Raw genomic sequence first — 22436 nt, forward strand, 5'->3', positions numbered from 1 at the left:
TATTCTTCAACTCATTTACAGTAACTCTTCACATGAAACATTTCTTTAGAAAAAGCTTTATAGTATTGCTTGACTATCAATCTCAATGTAGCTGTCAAGTTGAAGGCTCAAAATCCAACAAAAGAATAATAAGTTTTTGAGAGATCTTTCTCTGTCCTTTTTTCACTGAGAGGTCATTAGCACTGTCATAGCACACTCTTTACTATCTCTCTTGCTGGAGCTGGGATGTTGAAGCAAGGAAGAAATGGAACACCCAGCAGGTACAACAATTCATGATAATACATATATCGCATCCCCCCCACCCCCCTCCCCGAAGAAGTACAGTGTCCATCTGGGTGCATTCACATTCAAAAACACCTCCACACTTGTTTTGATTCAAACTACTTATCTAATAAATGGTTTCAACTCATGATCATCATTCATCAGCCTGATAAATGTTAGGTAACACAACACTCTATAATAGTGATATGTTACAGCACATATTTCTCACTTAGGTAAATGATGTCACAACAAATCGGTAAATAAATAAATAAGTATACAGTACTATCCAGTTTTAAACTTTTTGGACTTCCAACCAACACATTTCACAAATAAATAAATAAACACTTGGCCTTTTAATTATCAAACAACCTTTATATTTTTTGATTTTTAGTACAGTATTGTATCATTTTTATTTACTTCCAAATTGGATTTAGGAAAACACCCATCACCTGTATTACATCAATGTGAGATTACATTGTCTGGGAGTTACTTAACTATTTTTACTAAGTACTAAAATAAGCTAAGAAATATTTTGAAACCTGCCATAGAACTTATTTTATTCAATGCAATACAAAATCTTTTTGTACCAAAACACATACAATTGTACAAACCCTCACCAGACTTTGTCATACAGTAAATTATATTTTCAAATCCATAAAGCATCACTGGATGGACACAGTCACCATTACATTTGATCATATGATACAGTTGATCTTTCATCCTTTTCAACAGCACACATTTTATGATTGACTTTATGATTGCTTTTTGATCACTGCTGTCAAACAAGTGTAGTTATACACTCTCATGCAAAAGAATGGTGCACCATGAAGGAATTATCTGAATGGGATAGAAATCAGTAGGTGTGATACACACACACACACACACACACACACACAAAAAAAAAAAAAAAAAATGATTACAATTTCAGAAAAATTGGATGATCTATTCAAGAGAAAGACCTCGATAAATTGAGCAACTCATCAGTTTGGCACTGATTGATAGATTTTTTGGATGTTGACCTGAGGGATATCATGTTAAATTTTGTTGAACTTGCATATTAAACTGTCAAAATCCTGAGATGATTGGAGAGCCCTGTCCATAATTCTCCAAATGTTCTCAGTTGGGTTGAGATCTTGTAACCTTGCTGGCCAAGGTAAAATTTGGCAAGCATGTAGAGAAGCAGGAGAAATTCTTGCCTTGTATGGACAGGCATTATCTTACTGAATTATAAGCCCTGGATGGCTTGCTGTGAAGGACAACAATAAGGGATGTAGAATATCGTCAACATACCACTGTGCTGTAAGGGTGCCAGAGATGACAATCAAAGGGGTCCTGCTGTGGAAAGAACTGGCACCCCTGACCATCACTACTGGTTGTTGGGCCGTATAGTGCGCAACACTCAGGTTGGTATCCCACCACTGTCAGGGGCATCTCTGGACACATCTTTGCCAACCATCTGTCCTGTGGGATCATCACTGAAGACAATCCTACTCTATTCAATGAGATTGCAGGGTGAGGACATGTCTGGAGATGCCCCAGACAGTGGTGGGAGACCAACGTCATTGACATGTGGTCCAACAACTGGAAGTGATGGTCTAGGGTGCCATTTCTTTTCATAGCAGACCACTTGGGTTGTCATCTGTGGCACCCTTGCAGCATACTGATATGTTGACAATATTCTGTACCCCATTTAATTGTTCTTCATGGCAAGCCATTCTGGGCTTACATATCAGCAAGATAATCCCAGCCCTCATATGTCAAGAGTTACTACTGCTTGTCTCATTAAAACATGCCAAACTCTACCTTGGCCAGCAAGGTCATCAGATCTCTCTCCAATTGAGAATGTTTGGAGCATTATAGGCAGGGCTCTCCAACTAACTTGGGATTTCGACAATCTAACGTGCCACTTGGGCAGAATTTTGCATGACATCCCTCAGAAGGACAGCCAACAACTCTGTCAATCACTGCCTAGCTGAATAACTGCTTGCATAAGGGTCATGGGTGGACCGCTGCATTATTGATTTGCACAATTTGTGAAGCTCTTTCTTTTGGATAAATCATCCAGTTTTTCTGAAATTGTAATAATTTATTTGTCAGTACATACATATAACATCTACCAATTTCTCTCCTATTCAGATAATTCCTTCAAGATGTGTCATTTTTGTTTTTTTGTTTTTGTTTTTTTTTCCCTTACAGTGTGTTTTGGAACAACCAGTAACTTTTTTTATATTTTTTTAGCTTTGATACTGTGTTCCTTTAATCATTAGTACTTACATTATTAATATGAATAGTATATGAAGCTGAGACACTTGCATCTTCACTAATTATTTTCTAATGTACTACCTTGATTTCACTATCGCAACTCTCGATTTGCACTTCTAAGTATGACATGCTGCTTTATGATCAGTATACTTAATGACATATTGCACAGAAAATAATTTATGCCCGCTGGTGTGCACAGCCTCCTCCTTTGAGTTAAGCACAGGTACAGAGGCTCAGCAGCAAGAACCATAATGTTTCCAATTCCTATCCACAATTAAGTTTGGATTCTTCTGTGGATGTGGACTGTTGTTTTCTGAACAATATGGGGCAGTTTGTAAGGAATTTTCCAAACTGTCACTCCACTTATGGCACACCACACCATAAGTAGCAATACACCAAACGCTTGTACCAACACCGGCATTTAAACAAAGAACTTGCAGACAATGGTTACTATCACTTCCTTGCTTCTACTGACAATTCATGGAGAGAAAACATGTGAGAGAAAACAATCCTTCAGTTGCTACTAAAGCTTTGCCTAATATCTAATGGTTTAGCACAACAGCTAGGGATATTAAAAGAAAACACAATTTAAAGAAGATAGGATAATAAGAGATGGAGGTTCATTATAAAGAAACTGAAATATGAAGGAATATGATGAACAACTAAGGCCTTGTAGGCATCCCTGTACAAAGTTCACACAGTCTGTGACCCCTTAACATCTTGCTTTTATGTAATAAGTTTCTTAATTAAGTCTGTGTTCTTAAAATGTTTTCCCCGGTTGTTTATAGGCTTTTCTTAAAACCTATGCTGCTTTTGGATGTTGTATGTCAGTGATTTCATAAAAACCTTTGTATTTATGGAAAAATTCACTAGTAGGCCTATCTTCTTTAAATTTGAGCTAGGAACTCCCAACTCATATTCTGGCTCTATCATCTTTGTATTATCCACCTTTACTCTTTGTTCTACATTTTTAATAAATTCTTTCCCTACACTGGTCTGAACATTACCACTAGTGTAAAGTGTTCCATTAGGCCATTTAAACAGTTTCAACAATGGATCTCTGACAAATCTTTTGTTTAATACCTGTCCTGTAGATAAATGTCGTAATTCATTTAGTTTGAGTTGAAATTCCTGTATCATTTGCACCTAAGTGGTATGCCTATTTGAACAATACAAGTAACATAGTCTTCCTATTTCCTTCATAATTCTCGCTAAAGTGTTCGACTGAGGAGGTATTTAGGAAAGGTAATATGTCGTTCTCCTTTCCACACTAAAAATTCGTTAAAATTTTTACTTACAAGTTGTGTACCTTTATCAGTGAGTAACAGTTTTGGTTTCCCACCATCTGCAAAATAATCTCTCAAACAATTAACGACTGTCACTATATTTACTGTTTTAATAGGATATAATTTGACCAACATTCAGAAGCCACATAAAAGTAAGTTACAATACCTCTACCTTTTGGTAAAGCTCCAAACAAATCAACAGTTGTAAAATTATTTAGTGCCTTTGGCATTAATGGATACATTTTCTCAGTCACAGAACAATTATTTGCTTTAATCTTCTGACACAATTCACACATTCTTAAGGCTCTCTTTAAAGCAGTAAAATTTAATCCTGTGTTTAATGCATTTTTGTGTCCCAAAATGCCCAGAACCTTTATGTAAGAACAAATGAAATCTTATATGACTATTTGAGGAATACATAATTTCCAATAGGTTGAATTCACATTCTAGAACAAAGTTTTTTATTAAATTTGCTAGTTAACTGGGTAGTGTTGTTATTTTGGTAAAGTCCTGATGACCTGTAGGCTCCTCTTAGTTCCAGTTATGCCAAAAGATGACTTTCATCATCAGTTTGCAATAAAAAAAAGTGGTACTTTGTACCAGAATACTAGAGGTTCCCCTACATCTTTACTGTTGGGTAAGATTCATTCTCAAGGATTGCATTCCCCTCTCCACTTCCATGATTTATATTGGCCCTTTTGTTTCCTCTTCTCCTATGGGAACTGGGTTTCTGCTCACCACCTGTTTGCTTTGTTCTGCAGAACTGCTTAATGCAGCGAATTGACTTTGACTATCTGCTGAGTTTCAATAAATGAAAAATTTGGAAAATAAATACCCCCCGTAAACAAGGAACACCTCACAACAAGCTGCAAGGTTTTTCAACCACTAATAATGTATTATTACGCAAAATTAAATGACATTCACTTAAGTCATTATCTCTCATCTTTTGTATCTTTTTCTGTCACAGCAGGTTGAACACTAATCGGTATTGGGTAAGGTTTACAAAAGAAAGGTTTATCTTCCATTACTTTAAACTTACCCTCATACTTCTTAACCATACCAGGTTTACCACCAAATACATCCTGATATGTTAATAAAGAACTTTGCGTCTCAAGTTTATGTTCTACCACTAATTTACTAGATTATTTCAGTTTAATTTTTATAGTTTCTAACTGTTCTCCTTGTAATTGATTCCATTCCATTACTACACTGATGTTAGTTGAAGCCACTAAATGGACATGTTTCACTAATTGTTATTCTTGCTTAAAAGTTACTGATTTGTTTTTAAAAGTTATATTCCCAGTATTATTCCTTCCTTACCATAATACCCTATTCTGATTGAAGTCTAGTGGCAGTTTATTGTCGAGTAACCAGCCAAACCCAAAATTACATCTAAAATTAAGATTAGGTAGTACTAATAATGTCTGGTAAAACATAAAAGCATCAGTTGCTGCGATGTGCAGCCATGTTTGTTCTTTAATTTGCTGTACTTTACTGCCTGTTACTCCCACAACATACACTCAAGTTGCTGCTAGCACATGACATGAATGGTCTTTTTCACATTACTGATAGTAACTCCTGTGATGTTAAAGACATTTCAGTACTAGAATCTAAATGACTATCAATATTTGTCACCAAAGCATTCCCACCTGTTATTGGTTTAACTTGCTATTCATCTCTTTTAGCTTCATCTTCTTCAGGTAACCCATGTTGAGTACATATTGGGGATGTGAGAACTGCTACTTTTTCCATATGAGAGCCTGTTATTCTACTGTTATCTCCTGTAGCCTGATCTCTCTTCCAGAACGTGCATTGTTTTCTGATGACTGGTGCAAAAAGCTCTATCTGCTGGTATAGTCAGATATGAGTTTTCCCCATTGTTGGAACTAAATACTTGATTCCTATTATGCTTTTGATTATTCATCCTATTATTATTCTGTTACTTAACCGTACATTTCTACATCACAAGTGAGATGGATAATGAGTTCCATTATTATTATTATGGGATCATGTGTTTTCCACATGAATGTAATCCCCTCATTCTTTATTTAATTTGTGTAATCCTTCTATGAGGCTCAATAGTTCATTTACACTTGACCAACCAATGTACAGTATTTCTTTTCTTTTATGGTAGGGTAATGTGTGAACCAACACATTTATTAAATGAACCTCCTCTATCTGATCATTTAACAAGGGAATGGTCCAAGCAACCATGTTGGAGCCCACCCTGAATTTTTGTGTCTAAGGAAGATACACCGAAAGAAATCCACTGACAGAATTGTAGCTATTAAGACACACTGCATGTATTTTTTTTTTAATCTTGGAGTTGCTTGTTTTTTGTCACACAAAAACCATTTATGACAGCAATCTGTGCAGCCCTTCCTGCCTAGCATGACATCTGTGCCAAGAAGGCATAGCACCTTGTAGTGCTAATATCTGGAGTGACATAAGGGAATTTGAAGTACGTAAACCATGCAGAAAAAGTCACATATCATTAATGTTTTGGACAAGAGGTAGTTCATGTTGATAGCTACATTGTTGCTCACGTAGTTCTTATGAAGGTGACTAGCAGAGGAATATAAATCAAGGCAGTGTTTGAATCTATATCAAGGGTGTCCATACTCAAGGTCAAAGGACATGGAGGAGGGGATGCCCTTATCTCCTAGCTTCAGGGAAAGGGAAAATAAAATGTAATCAAGTGTTTTTTTCCAACAAAATGAATTAAAAGTTGGTATTATGCAGGTTTTTAACCAGGTCGTAACTGGAACTTTTTTTATGGCTACTTACAAGTTGTAATTTGTCTTCTGAAATATTAAAAAGACTTCATGCCCCCCCCCCCCCCCCATTTCCCCCACCCCCTCCATTCTGGGCACTCTTCTGTTACATTACAAAAGACTTGCATCAGTTGTGGCTTGTATTTATTGAAATGAAATATTTCTTACACATACATAATTTTGTAACAACTTCTGTAACACAGTTCTTATGATACTTTTTGAATAATGGGTATTTTGGTAACAATGAAACAGTTCCTTGTTTATTCCTCATAGTCATCACAATAAAGCGAAGGGTCATTTGAATGATGAAAAGAAACACTTCCCTTACACCAGGCACACCTGACAAAATAAAAATTAATGCTTTCAGGGATCTCAATATAATTACTAGATTTATATCTAAAAACAAAGATGATGAGACTTACCAAACAAAAGCGCTGGCAGGTTGATAGACGCACAAACAAACACAAACATACACACAAAATTCAAGCTTTTGCAACAAACGGTTGCTTCATCAGGAAAGAGGGAAGGAGAGGGAAAGACGAAAGGATGTGGGTTTTAAGGGAGAGGGTAAGGAGTCATTCCAATACTGGGAGTGGAAAGACTTACCTTAGGGGGAAAAAAAGGACAGGTATACACTCGCACACACACACATATCCATCCGCACATACACAGACACAAGCAGACATTTTCAAAGTCTTTCCGCTCCCGGGATTGGAATGACTCCTTACCCTCTCCCTTAAAACCCACATCCTTTTGTCTTTCCCTCTCCTTCCCTCTTTCCTGATGAAGCAACCATTTGTTGCGAAAGCTTGAATTTTGTGTGTATGTTTGTGTTTGTTTGTGTGTCTATCGACCTGCCAGCGCTTTTGTTTGGTAAGTCTCATCATCTTTGTTTTTAGATATATTTTTCCCACGTGGAAGGTTTCCCTCTATTGTATTCATATCATTAATTACTAGATTTATTTAGACACAGTTGCAGTGGATTAAGAAATGGTCCTGGCGGTTGCCCAGCTTATTGTGCTGTGTGCTGAGCATACTTAAAGCAATTCGTAAAATGTGCTGATGTGAACTAGCAATGCACAAATTACTAGATTGTAGATTGTATTTTATTGGTCCTGTTGTCTACATAGCAGCTTATGCATAAGACATTGGACAAGTCAAGTTATAAATATACAGGCTGAAAGCAATTTCAAGGCATACATATTTAAGCTTACAATAATATACTTTACACACAAGTATTTATATAACACATTTCATAAATTTAAATATTCATCAATGGAATAAAAGCAGTGATGCTGTAAATATGACTTTAGAGATTTTCCAAATGTATTGACCTCAGTGATAGCTTTTATGTTTTCAGGAAGTTTGTTATAAAGCTTAACTCCCATGTGAAAAGTACCTTTTTGGCACAGTGCTGTGCTGATTTGAGTCATATGTAAGTTCCTGTTTTGTCTGGTAAAGTGCTCATGTATATCACAGTTTTTTTGTAGCCTCTGGTCCTTGCCTATTACATTTAATTTAAAGAACAAAAGGGTTTCCATAATGTATACACACGGTAATGGGGGAATACCAGATTTCTTAAACAGGGGTTTACAAGAGTCTCTAGGCTTGCACCCAAACAAGATTCTAATGGCCCTTTTTTGTAGTTTAAATGTGCTATTAGCTATTTTAGAGTTTCCCCAGAAGGTGACCCCATATCTAAGACGAGAATGAAAGTACGCATGATATGCACTCATTACTGTTTTCTCACTACAGCATGATTTTAATGAACAAAGAAGATAACATGTTTTGCTCAGTTCTGTATTGAGACATTCAATATGCTTATTCCATCTGATGTTATTCTGCAGCCAAAGTCCTAAGAATTTGGTTTCAGTACTGTTACCAACTGGTTCGTCATTGATAGAGACTGATGGGATAAACATGTCCTTGTTAGGAACATTGTGGAATTTTAGAGCAACGGTTTTCTTACTGTTTATTACAAGCTGGTTACTCTGTGCCCAGCTGCTAAGTTGTTTCGTGACCGTGTTTACTGTCTGCTGTAACTGTTCGTCGTCGTCTCCTTTTAATAGAATCGTGGTGTCATCTGCAAATATGATTGATTTGTGTGCATCAATATTTAAGCTTAGATCATTTATGTACAGAAGAAACAGAAGGGGTCCCAATACGGATCCTTGGGGTACACCACATTTTATTTGTTTATAGTCAGATAAGTGATTAGATACAGTTTTTAGTTCAATATTTGTGTGCTTGACACACACTGCCTGCATACGATTTGTCAGGAAGGAACTGATCCTCTTGTTGGACAGACCTCGAATACCATATCTTTCTAGCTTTGATAGCAGAATTTTATGGTCCACCATGTCAAAAGCTTTTGACAAGTCAATAAAGACTCCTATTGTTTCCTGTTTTTTGTCCATCATGTTTAGGATGGAATTGATGCACTCATAGACAGCAGTTGTCGTTGACCTCTTATTTCTGAATCCATGTTGTTCATTACATAGGATGCTGTTTTTATTTATAAATTTCATAAGTTTCTCATACATAACTTTTTCCAGTACTTTAGAGATGCAGGAGGAAATTGTGATGGGTCTGTAGTTATTTACATTGTCTTTATCCCCTTTTTTATATACAGGAATAACTTTTGATGTTTTTAACACATCAGGGAAAGTGCCGGCCTGAAGTGAGCAGTCGCATAAATGTGTGAGTACTTCAATTAGGTTTGATGCACTCTTCTTTAACATTGTTGCAGGTATACCATCAATACCTGCCGATTTGGAATTTTTTAGTCCTTTTATTGCTTTAGCTACTTCATCTTGTGAAACAGAACTGATGTACATTGATCCTCTGCATGTACTTATTTTATATTCATTTGCCTGGATGCTCTTAAAGTTTGATTGTAACATATTTTCAGCAACACCTGTGAAAAAGTTGTTAAATGTGTTAGCTACTTCTAAGGGGTTTGTTACTTTTTTATTTTTATGTGATAGTGTTATATTTTTCCAAGGTTGTCTGTATTCTCCACATTCTTTTTTTATAACACTCCACATAGCCTTTGATTTATTAGCTGAATTATAAATGATTTCATCATTATGCATTGTTTTTGCTGCTTTTATTACTTTTCTTAATATTTTGGAGTATTTTTTATAGTATGCGCATACTACAGGTGAGGAATTTTTTGAGTTACATATTTCATGAAGTAGTCTTTTCTTCTGGCATGAAACCCTTATTCCCTTTGTGATCCAGCTGTTTGTTCTAGAGTTTCCCTGTATGGTTAATGTTTTCAGTGGGAATGCAAGTTCAAAGAAATGGGTTAATGTATCAATGAAAGTGTCGAATTTTTCATTTACATCGTTCATTTTGTACACTCCTAGCCATTTTTCTTTCTGTAATAAGTTGTTGAAGTAGTTCACATTATGCTGATTATAGCTTCGATATGCTGTTCTAAGAGACATGTTGTTAATAATACTGCCTTGTACTTTTATGCTTAATATTTGAGCAAGATGATCACTAAAACCTGCATTGAAAATTTTTAGTGAGGTGTTATGTAAACTCTTCTTTACTAGAAACTGATCAAGAGCTGTTTGACAAGTTTCTGATACTCGGGTAGCTGCTTTTACTTCAGCCTTTAAATTGTAGGACGTTGCAAGGTTCAAAATGGTCTCCCTATTTCCACTATTCGTGAGGAAGTCAATATTGAAGTCACCACAGATTATCAATTCACAATCTATTTTATTTACTTTATTTAGCAATGACTCCAATTTGTTTAAGAAAAGTTCAAAATTCCCGGACGGTGATCGGTAAACTGTAGCAATAACCAGGTTGAACTGAGTAATTTTTATAGCTGCAATTTCATAATCCTTTTCGATATTTGCCCTAGTTAAGTCAGGTAGTGTAATAAAATCTACATTTTCCTTTGTGTAAATTGCTACCCCACCCTGTTTGCTGTTTTTCCTGCAGTAGTAAGCAGCCAAGACAAATTTGTTTATTTTCGTATTCTGGATTAATTCTGGGTTAAGCCAGTGCTCAGAAATGCATAACACTGAGATATCATTAAGTTCATGTGTTAATATAACGTTAATTTCATCGATCTTATTACGCAGGGATTGCACATTATGGTGATAAATTTTTAGTTCGGGCGTATTCACGATTTGGTAATTGGGAATCATATTTACAGCATCACATACCTCTAGTTTAAATTAGGAACGTCAGTAGCGTTGTATTTTCGTTCTTCTTTCTTGTTTATTTTGTTTTCCTCGCTGTTGGAAGGATGTTCAGGAAGCTGATAAATTGTTCTATCCCTTTCAAGTCTTTCTTTGATTATTTCACTAACACGATCACAAACAAATCTTTTCCCATCATAGTTCAAATGCATTCCATGCTTCGTGTGCAGATTTCCATGCAGCTTGCTTATATCCAGTACATCGCACTTAGTGTATTGAGAACACATTTTCCTTATTTTAATGTTTGTTTTCCGAATTTCTTTGTTTACACACGAATTATAAATCAGATCATGCCTATGAGGAAGTGTGGCAACTACTGTGTTTCTGCATTTATTAGCTTGTAAAAAATTCTGTAGCGTTTTCACGCAAACCTCTGCTTCATTTTTTGCCACATTATACAAACGATAAAGTCATTTTCTTGCATTAATTTTGTCTGAGAGTTAATGTCTACAACATTTTTACATCCCGCTCCCGGTTTCACTACACTAGTTACTGCTATGTCGCGATTTTTCTCACGGAGCATGCTGGATAGATTCCTGCCATGACTGTCTGCTAGTAATAGTACACTACTCTTTTTCCCTGTTCTCCTGATTAACTCCAATTAACTTGGAACTATAGGAAATTCTATTGTCCAACAGTTTCCTTAAAAATACTTTCCACAGGCAAAAAACTTCTTTAATGAGAGTTACTCTGATTATTCTGAGTGGAATCTGAATCATATCAACAGTATTTACAACATTCTCCTGAAAGGCAGAGATACTGTTATGACTGGGCCAGGAGTCAGACAAAAGCAATGAATTAATTTCTGCCACTGGTTAGAAATTGTTTCAGACGAAATATTAAGATTTATTCTTTCCTATTTTTACAGATTTTGATAGGTTGATTATAAGATTTTTGCCACTGATCAGTTCTATTTTTTAAAATTTTGGTCCTGATTTGCCGTGAGGTCCCTGAAGACAGATATAAAGCTGCAGAAACAGCAATCCACTCACACCTATCTGTCATTGTTGTGTATGAATGTCTCATGGCATTAATCAGTTGCACACCAGAAGCTGTCTTTTTGCACCTCAAAATGATAAAGTGTGGTTCGCTTGCAGTTCTTTTACAAAACCTGACTGATTGGCATTAGACACAACAAATGTGGGGATAACAGCAAGCTTTATCTTCACATCAGCTATGAGTTAATGGCATCTCCACTACACTTTTATTTGAAATAAACTTCATTGTTTTGCGTCTTCCTATACTGTATTATTTCTTGAATCTGCCTAACCAGTTCACAGAACACTTGAAATCAGGGGCTCTCAGGTGTGATTCAGAGGGCACAGTCTCATGGAACTCCATCAGTAACTGTGCATTGCTTCTCACAAGCAGCTCTGTATGTTTCAGATCTCAAGGAAACTCCTCTAAATAACTGTTATTCATTTTAATTATTCAAGTTTAGGGGTTTATATTGCTTAATAATGGCGGATAGCAGGACTCTGTGGCCATTCTGTACAGTAAATCTTTCAGATATGTTTTCTTTCACAGTTTTGCAAGTTTCCTTCTGGCTCGTATTCATTGCTTCATGTAAGTCATTCTTTCTTTTGTACAGTTTATGGTCAGATTTTATGAAGCAATATGGGTTTGCACACTGCTTAACATTAAGTGTTAATCACAATGAACATTAATTCAATTTTATCTCCATTGTTGACCTTATGCTACCCCAAAATCAACTTTGCACACTGCTTAACATTAAGTGTTAATCACAATGAACATTAATTCAATTTTATCTCCATTGTTGACCTTATGCTACCCCAAAATCAACTGGTAATTATTATGGATATGAAATGAAACTTCCTGGTAGATTAAAACTGTGTGTGGACTGAGGCCTTTGTCTCTCATGGGCAACTGCTCTACCAACTGAGCTACCCAAGCATGACTCATAACCCACCTTCACACTTCTATGTCCATCACTACCTTGGCTCCTACCTTCCAGTTCTTCCAGAAGTTCTCATGCAAAAGTTGTGGGACTAGCACACCCAGAAGAAAGGATATTCTAGAGATGTGGCTTAGCCACAACATAGGGGTGTGTCCAGAATGAGATTTTAACTCTGCAGGGAATTGTGCTCTGATATGAAGCTATGTGGCAGACTAAAATTTTGTGCCAGACTGAAACACAAACTCAGGACTTTTAACTTTTACAGGCAGGTGCTCTACCAGCTGAGCTACCCAAGCCCTTTGTAGAGCACTTACCCATCAAAAGCAAAGGTGCTGAGTTTGAGTCTTGGTCTAGCACACAATTTTAATCTGTCAGGAAGTTTCATATTAGTGCACACTATGCTGCAGAGTGAAAATTTCATACTGGATATTAAATGAGTTACAAATATGAGTGAACAGTAACTGCAGACAATTATTTTGTAGAAGCTATCAATGGAAACCGAAATTCACTTTACAAATTGTGATCAGGTTGAGTCATGTTGTCTGTTTACTGATGCACAATCAACCAAGGGTATGCAGCTGCCGTGTTGTGAATGTGCAGTTTGGTAGGGGTATACAATTATCCAGCCACCCGGCAAGCAACAAATTTGGCATGGTCTTTCTTTCAGTCTATTCTTCCTGTGCAAAAAATTTCAAGTCATGTTTCAATTCTATTGGAAGTATATAGATCTTTTCAGTTGCCATTTATCTAGTTCTTATAGGTACTCCAACTGTTATTGTAATACCTGGGGTCTAGAGGGAACCCACAAGTATCAGTAAGTCTCTTTTTCTTAAGTTCCTCCTTCATTTTAGCTCATTAATTCCAGGTATTTTGTAATTCAGGCTCTATTAAATCCATCTCAGCTGAGGAATGAGGCATACTGACAGTGGGTTCCAACTTTTTCCTGAACCTTTTTCAGTTAATTCAATAACATGCTCCTCTAAAGTTGCCGTCATAGTTTGAATGAATCAGTGAGCTTCAAGCATTAAAATGTTGACTATGTTTCTAGTTAGTTGCTTGTAATTTGACTTTTAATTCACCTTCTTGAGCCTTTACACCAGCTCTTAAATTCTCATTAGTAATATCTAGTTTCTCATTCAGCATATTGACTTAAACACCTTGCACATTTATAGTAGTATTTGTGGTATCTAACTGAGCCCTGAGATCATCATCTTTAGACCTTAAATCTGCATTATCTTAGGCCAATTGTCCAATCCTAACATTCAGCTCAGATATGGCTTTAAGCATTTGCTCTGCTTTCCCGATTCTTACTGGTATAAACTTGAACCATAATAAATTGGCAATTAAACTTGACCCTCTAACGACAGTGGGTAGGTAACTCCATTAAAAAAACTTCTGAATATAAATACTCTTTCATAACCCCATGACACACACAACCACAACGTCCAACAAAAAAGTCAAGCTTGGATATAACACAGCTCACCAAACTTTGCTCACATAGCTTGCCTTGTTGTTATGGTGACTGGAAACCAGATTGCTGTACTTCTTGAACTTTGTTGTTGTTGGTAGGTGTGCAGTTGATGTTGCCTGATGTTGATGTCCACAGCTTTGGACTTGGTGACACAATCGACTTCCTTTGTAGTTTCAGCTGCCTATCTACCAAGTTGTAGACTAAATAAATTATTGTATGATGTAGTTGTTATTAATTAATCTGTTTATTATTTGTTGACAATGTATTTCTTCTCAGATTTCTTTATTGGTAGTAGTTGTAATTACACAGGTACTTCACCATAATTTTTCCTGTTGACTCAGTTGTTAACAAACTGATCATTTTCAGGAAATCTTCAATTAAAAAGCAGGGTCTTCTTCAGTAATTCCATTTTATGGATAGCATTATTGTTATTCATGAATTTAATTCACTTGCAACAGTATCTGTCCTGGTTCCTTTCACCAGGGTGTCTGAAAATGGTGTTCTCCTGTGTTGACAATTAATTTGCCCGTGAGCGATGACTATCCAGTATTATTTAGCTCACCTGTTAACCTGGTCCCGAGTTCGAGTCTCGGTCCGCCACGCAGTTTTAATCTGCCAGGAAGTTTCATATCAGCACACACCCCGCTGCAGAGTGAAAATCTCATTCTAGCTCATCTGTTATTTCTTGAGACTGCAGATACTAAAAGGCTCAGACTTCTTCTTCAGATTCTGCATTAAATGCTGGAAGTCAATAATTTGGTTCAACATCCAACTGTGTCAATGAATACTACACTTTACAGTAACTCTTCACATTATATATTTCTTTATAAGAGACTTTACAATATTGCTTGATTCTCAAACTCAGTGTATCTGTCAAGTTGATTGTTCAAAATAAAGCAAAATAATAATCCATTTTGACAAGTCTGTCTATAAGTCTATTGTTTGCTGTCATCTCATCAGCATTGTCATGGCATACTCTTCACTCAGCGCAGGACCATGTTTCTCCAAGCAGGGACTTCTAAGCATGGAACAAATACAAAGCCTAGCAGGTACCACAGCTTGTAGTTATACTTCAATTGTCATTCACTTTAAAGACATGCATCACCCACGCATATCTGTTCACATGGAAAAACATTGACAAAAATCTCCATACAGTTTTTGATTCCAAACTATTTAACAAATAATTGGTTCCAACCACTGTGATCATCGTTGATTGACAAGATAGTCTTTTGGTAACATGACACTTTACCTGAGTAATTTTACTTCATGTCTGCTGAAAGTGACTTCTTTACATCATAATGAGACAGAATGACAAGTGGCAAAAAAATCTTTAAGAGAAAGGGAGTTGTGTCATAGATTCCAATAAATTGCTGAAAGAAAACCAAATATTGTTCTTTCACGATAAACTTATTGCCTGCCTAGACTGTAATTTTAATTTTTCTTATGCTACATTATTCCTATGAATAAATATCTATTAATAATGTTACATTGGATTTAGACTTGATAAAGCTTATAATGGTTAAATGCGGATATTTGCATGTTATATTTGTATTTCACTTTTTTTTCTTTCAAATGTGGGATGGGTGCTCCCAGCATAAAATGACACAGTGAAATATAAAATTAGATGCTAGAAGGACAAAAAAATTATTGTAAAACTGTAGTCTGCAACAAATAGATGTTAACATTTCTGTCATAATTGTCTAGCAGTTCATGCAGTTATATAGCATATTCTCAGTTTTTATCTAACACCCCAGTGAAGAATGGTTGCTTTACACTAAAAAGTAGCTCTCATCGTATATTCAGTTTTATTTCTGGAGTGCATCTGGGCTATTACTTATTCTTTTTCTTATATTTTGGCTGACTACCTTTACAGCCATTCTCAAGGTGAGTTTTTTGCACTTTACACAATACTGGAGTTAACACACTTGCATCAAAGATAATCTTGCAAGCAACTCACCTTAAGAATGGGTGTAATGTTGTGGTCTGAAATATCAGGGAAAGAATTAATAGTGTCTAAGAGGTAAACATGGAATATTTTATCTGCCAGGAAAATTTCAATAAACATGAAGCTCTCATCTTGTTTAGGTGTTGTTGTTGTTGTTGTTGTTGTGGTGGTGGTCTTCAGTTCTCAAGTCATTTCTCCATGCTAGTTTATTTGAAACTTATATTCATATGAATCTGCATACTGTGGTCAAGCCCAGCCCTCCCTCTACAGTGATTACCCTACTTGCCCCCTCCACTCTCCCCTCCCACATACACACTTCCTTCCATTACTAAATTTATGATTCCTTGATGCTTTAGGATGTGGCCTACTGACCAGTCACTCTTTAGTGATTTTTTGTGTTTTTAATCATAAATTTATAATATCCTCAATCAAATTCAGTTTAATTATCTTATCTCCAGCATTTCAAAACCTTCTATTCTCTTCTTGGCTGAATTGTTAATTGTTCACATTTCACTTCAGTAAAAGTCTACACGCCAAACAAATTCCACAAATACTTTGTCTCCTTACATAAGAGTCAAAATGATGTACTATTGTCTGGTTTTCTACATCTTCGAAAGAGGTGCTCTACCATATCTTCCTTCACCATTGTCGTTGTCGTTGTTGCCGTGAGGCACTGTTATACCAAGTGGAAAGGCGCGTCCATCTTAGAGCATGAGATACGGTAACCTTAAGTCATTGACAACACACAGCGGTCATGGTAGCACCTGATTCCAGAATAGCTGCAGTAGTTAGGATCTACGAACTACCCCCTCTTGACCAGGTCCCCAAAACTTAACTCGTAATGAGATCCCTTCAAAGCAAATTGTCATAAAGATCATCTATAAAGGCTTCGTACAACGATAAGAAATGTTACAGTTTATGGAATAATAACAGATACGACCAAACTGTCTTGTTTCTTCTGTTTTATTTAACGTAACTTTGTTCACAGTTTTATTTTGTATTCACCACTCATTCACACTCTGATGTGGAGTATATGCAAGTGCCTGAACCCTAACTACCAAGTTCCATTGAAACTCTTTGATGAACAGTTTTGGTTGTTCGACACCAACAGTCAGTGATAATGATACAGTATTTTGTAATTGACTCTTCTAGTTTAGCCACTGCTCTCCACGAATGTTTGTTAGGCGTAAGACAATTACACCCTTTTCTCTCCGGTCTGCTATTATTAAGGGTTCGCGTAAAAGTTAACGTTTTTCTCCTTTTTACAAATTGGAACCAGCTGTCTGCGATATAATTAAAAAAAAAAAAAAAAAAAAAAAAAAAAAAATATCGGTCTCAATACCGCATCCCTCGTGAGATGCATATAGATTTATCCCCGAATTGACTGCCCTGTAAGTGTACTCAATTTAATGACCACACATTGCTATCCGCGATTTCGTGTAACTAAATGTCCTTTTGTTACTTTGATTGTATACTGTAGTTATTTAAAACTCGCCCCTATATTTTTTCACAGTGCACAATTGGCACTTCTTTATTTCTAAGAGTAAACAAAAAAATGACGCCGTATCATCGGCTTCGTCGATATAAAGCAAAACACCTCAATATGACCAATTTTACCTCTTCTTATAGGATCGGCTACCTTACTCATTAATTTACTACATATTATTTCCAATAACACTAAACAGGTATTGCCGTTATATTTTAATTGTATTCAAAAGCACGTTATCATTATTATGACCGACCAAATCGTAACAAATCGCACGGCGTGCGTTTTTAACGATAGCTTTACACTCGTCCAGCCTTTATTCATGCAATATTATATATAAATATACAGACAGGACCGAAAGATTGATCTTTCTACTGTAACCAATAGAGGCGAATTCGGTATTCAAGTTCCATTACATCTATCTTGACTCGTATTGTTACAGTGCCCACAGACAACAGGCATAACGTGTAAAATTCTCAGAAAGTGGAGACTAAATTGGAATCATGCGTCATTAGCTCCTCTTCATTTAAATTATTTGATCGCTTGTATTTTGAGACTATGAGTTAATTTTAATATTGTTGTTGTAGTTGATGTGGTCTTCAGTCCAGAGACTGGTTTGATGCAGCTCTCCATGTTACTCCATCCTTTGCAGGCATCTCCGAGTAACTACTGGAACCTACATCCTTCTGAATCTGTTTAGTGTATTCATCTCTTGGACTCCCTCTACAATTTTTACCCTCCACACTTCCCTCCAATATTAAACTGATTATCCCTTGATGCCACAGAACGTGTCCTACCAACCTATCCCTTCTTCTAGTTAAGTTGTGCCAAGAATTTCTCTTCTCCCCAATTCTATTCAGTACCTCCTCATTAGTTATCTACCCAACTAATCTGCAGGATTCTTCTGTAGCACCACATGTTGAAAGCTTCTATTCTCTTCTTGTCCAAACTATTTATCGTCCATGTTTCACCTCCATACATGGCTACACTCCATACGAATACTTTCAGAAATGACTTCCTGACACTTAAATCTATACTCGATGTTAACAAATTTCTCTTCTTCAGAAATGCTTTCCTTGCCATAGCCAATCTACATTTTATATCCTCACTTCTTCGGCCATCATCAGTTATTTTGCTCCCCAAATAGCAAAACTCATCTACTACTTTAAGTGTCTAATTTCCTAATCTAATTCCCTCAGCATCACCTGATTTAATTTGACTATATTGCATTATCCTCAATTTGCTTCCATTGATGTTCATCTTAAATCCTCCTTTCAAGACACTGGCATACTGTTCAACTGTTCTTTCAGGTCCTTTGCTGTCTCTGACAGAAGTACAATGTCATTGGCAAACCTCAAAGTTTTTATTTCTTCTCTATGGATTTTAGTTCCTACTCCAAATTTTTCTTTTGTTTCCTTTACAGCTTGCTTGATATACAAACTGAATAACATCAGAGTTAGGCTACAACCCTGTCTCACTCCCTTCCCAATCACTGCTTCCCTTTTGTGCCCCTTGACTCTTATAACTGCCATCTGGTTTCTGTAAAAATTGTAAATAGCCTTTCACTCCCTGTATTTGACCCCTGCCACCTTTAGAATTTGAAAGAGAGTATTCCAGTCAACACTGTCAAAACATTTCTCTAAGTGTACAAATGCTAGAAATGTAGGTTTGCCTTTCCTTAATCTATCTTATAAGAGAAGTCATAGGGTCAATATCGCCTCACATGTTCCTTTCCATTCGTCTGTAAAGAATTCATGTTAGTATTTTGCAGCTGTGACTTATTAAACTGATAGTTTGGTAATTTTCACTCCTGTCAACACTTGCTTTCTCTGGAATTGGTATTATTAAATCATTCTTGAAGTCTAAGGGTATTTCGCCTGTCTCATACATCTTGTTCACCAGATGGTAGAGTTTTGTCAGGATTGGCTCCCCCAAGGCTATCAGTAGTTCTAAAGGAAAGTTGTTTTGACTTAGGTCTTTCAGCGATCTGTCAAACTCTTCATACAGTATCATATCTCCCATTTCATCTTCATCTACGACCTCTTCCATTTCCATAATATATCCCTCAAGTACATTGCCCTTGTATAGACCCTCTATATGCTCCTTCCACCTTTCTGCTTTCTGTTCTTTGCTTTCTAATGGTTTTCCATCTGAGCTCTTGATATTCATACAAGCGGTTCTCTTATCTCCAAAGGTCTCTCTAATTTTCCTATAGGCAGTATCTATATTACCCCTAGTGATATATGCTTCCATATGAAAGTTTCTATTTTCATCGTGTCTTGTATATAAGTGTATGCAGAGCACAGTCAGTACTGTAAGTAAAATCTATTCCTAGGAACATAAGCAAAAGAAAACTAATAATTATTTGTTACTGTAGCATACAGAGGCAGTTTCCATGTCACTGAAGGAATCATCATTTTTCTCATTGAAATTGTAAAATATTTATGTGTATTTTAATTGTTTTGTGCTTACTGTACTGCCCTGCCATAGCCATTCTCAAGATCACACAGACACATAAGTGATGAAACATTTAGTTAAGGTTTTATATAATTTTAATTAATTCCTTTAGCAAGAGCCTTCTTCCAATTCCAGTGTCTGTATTTCCTGCTTGTCCAAGTGAATTTCAATTTTGCTACATTAAATTGTTGCTTTAATGAAACGTAGCAGGTTTTGGGAGAAACTGCTTGCTATTCACTGGTTATATTGTATGTGCAAATACATATATCTCAAAAAACACATTATCTAGCAACGGAAATCCCCAGATAGGATAATCACAATATGAATAGTATAGGCTGCTACTCACCAAACAGAGGCAGCACTGAGTGGGAAGCAGTCACATTACCAGTCTTGTATAGTATATCTAGCAATCTTTTTTCCCCTGTGCTTGTCTGCCACTCAGTACCTCCTCTGTGTGGTGAATAATGATCTATTTTTCTTTTTTCCATATTTTTGTTATTGGACACATTATTTTTATTACATACTATGAACTATGAAAGTTGTGTTCTGAAAAACTAGATGTGAGTTACAGCAGAAGGCACAGACAAATGTAGAGTGTGTAACACAAAAAGAGCTTCAGCATGTTTCTAAAAACTAGTGGTTTTCATCAAGACAGAAAACAAGAGGACACCAGGGTGAAATTGTCTTCAAGTGAAAGGTTAGCTGAACTTTTCTGAGTATTGTCCTTCTGGAGGTGGTATGCTCTTGTGAGTAAGTTGTAGGAGGATCCTCAATGATAAGTCTGAACCACAGCAGCATTTTTCACAAATATAAATCACTTACAGAGGTGAAAGATGCGATGAGCGAGAGGTGAAATTCTAGGTCTAATTAGGGACAGAACACAGGATTTTAGTACTTGTTGTGTGGCACTTAGCAACCCAGAACCACAACTTGCCTGTGCAAAGATTGGCTTAAAAATGAATATTAGTAAAACAAATACTAAACACAGACAACCAATCACTTACAATCATAACCCAGTCTATAGAAACAATTGATGAATACATCTACCTTTGTCACAAGATTCAACTGGGGAAAACAACCAAAATGCAGAAATTCCACACAGAATGGGACTAAGTTGGGCAATGTTCCAGTAACTAAAATTCGTCCTGATCAACAAAGATGTCTCAAATAATCTGAATGCTAAAGTCTATAATATGTGCATACTTCCAGTTACAGCCTATGGTCTGAAAACTATGACTGCTCATAAACCACTGTAAACACAATGAGCTGTGGAGCAAAAGAAGCCAGGACTCAGCCTATGCATAGGATTCAGCCAGAGGACGTTAGAAGGAGGGTAACAGACAGCCTAGAGAGAAGTGCTAGACTGAAGGGGCAATGGGTCAGATGTATAATTTGATAAGGTTACAGCAGGTGAAACCCTAAACTTGTTCACTGGAGACCATGGGACCACAAGAGAGGCATTGGAAGACCTCAAATAAATAAATAAAAAAAAAAAAAAAAAAAGAATAAAAAATTGCTTGATGATGTGTAGCTAGCGGCTGGAACACAATGGTACCAGGTGGCTCAAAATTGCAGGCAATAGAAGCATATGGAAGAGGCATATCCCAGCAATGGATTGAAGTAGGGTAAAGAAGAAGAAGAAAAGAAGACTTTAAGCTACCAATCCACAATACCCACCATTTTCTTTACATAATTTTTGTTTGTGCCATTTATTCCTCTAATCTGATTGGATGACTGTACCAAACCACTCTCCCCATCGGTTTGGCATAATATCATGATTGTATATCATGCACATTAAGTAATGTATGACACTTTGAAGAACAGAAATGTTTAATTTCATCATTATGTCAGTGAATACTCCTCATTTGTTTGATAACTATAAACAATAAATATTGATTAAATATACCAAGAAAGATAGTAAAATGTAAAAAAATTAAATTGTAAGAAATTTTCCAAAAGACAGTATTTGATTCTTTTAAGTCTAGACCACATTTAAGTTTTATTCAATTAAAAATCCAGGGTGTAGTGACAACTAAATGAATTAGGGTAGTCTGCTACTCACCACATAGAAGAGACACTGAGTGGCAGATGGGTACATTTAAAAGTAGGCTGTTGAATATTATAAAGCCACCGAGTTAAATCCTCAGTGATGACAGTGGCCAAGTGTGTGTGTGTGTGTGTGTGTGTGTGTGTGTGTGTGTGTGTAAAGAAGGAGCCAAGTCATTGAGAGTTACATACAAAGTATTTAGTTTCTTGTTTAATATTAGGATGCCTCTTTCTTAGCATTGTACAAAGTTGTGCATCTTTTGGTAAGTTACTGAAATTTTTGAATTTAAGATAATCACTTGCCCACAAC

At 36.3% G+C, this 22436-nt stretch overlaps 1 protein-coding gene across 1 annotated transcript in view; it reads left to right on the top strand.

Annotated features, from left to right (window-relative positions):
* LOC124613014 overlaps positions 1-22436 on the top strand; it is a 252827-nt gene that overhangs the window by 122927 nt on the left and 107464 nt on the right. The gene's annotated exons all lie outside the window — the stretch shown is intronic.

The sequence above is a fragment of the Schistocerca americana genome, chromosome 4 (genome assembly GCF_021461395.2).
Source record: "Schistocerca americana isolate TAMUIC-IGC-003095 chromosome 4, iqSchAmer2.1, whole genome shotgun sequence".
NCBI classification, from domain to species: domain Eukaryota; kingdom Metazoa; phylum Arthropoda; class Insecta; order Orthoptera; family Acrididae; genus Schistocerca; species Schistocerca americana.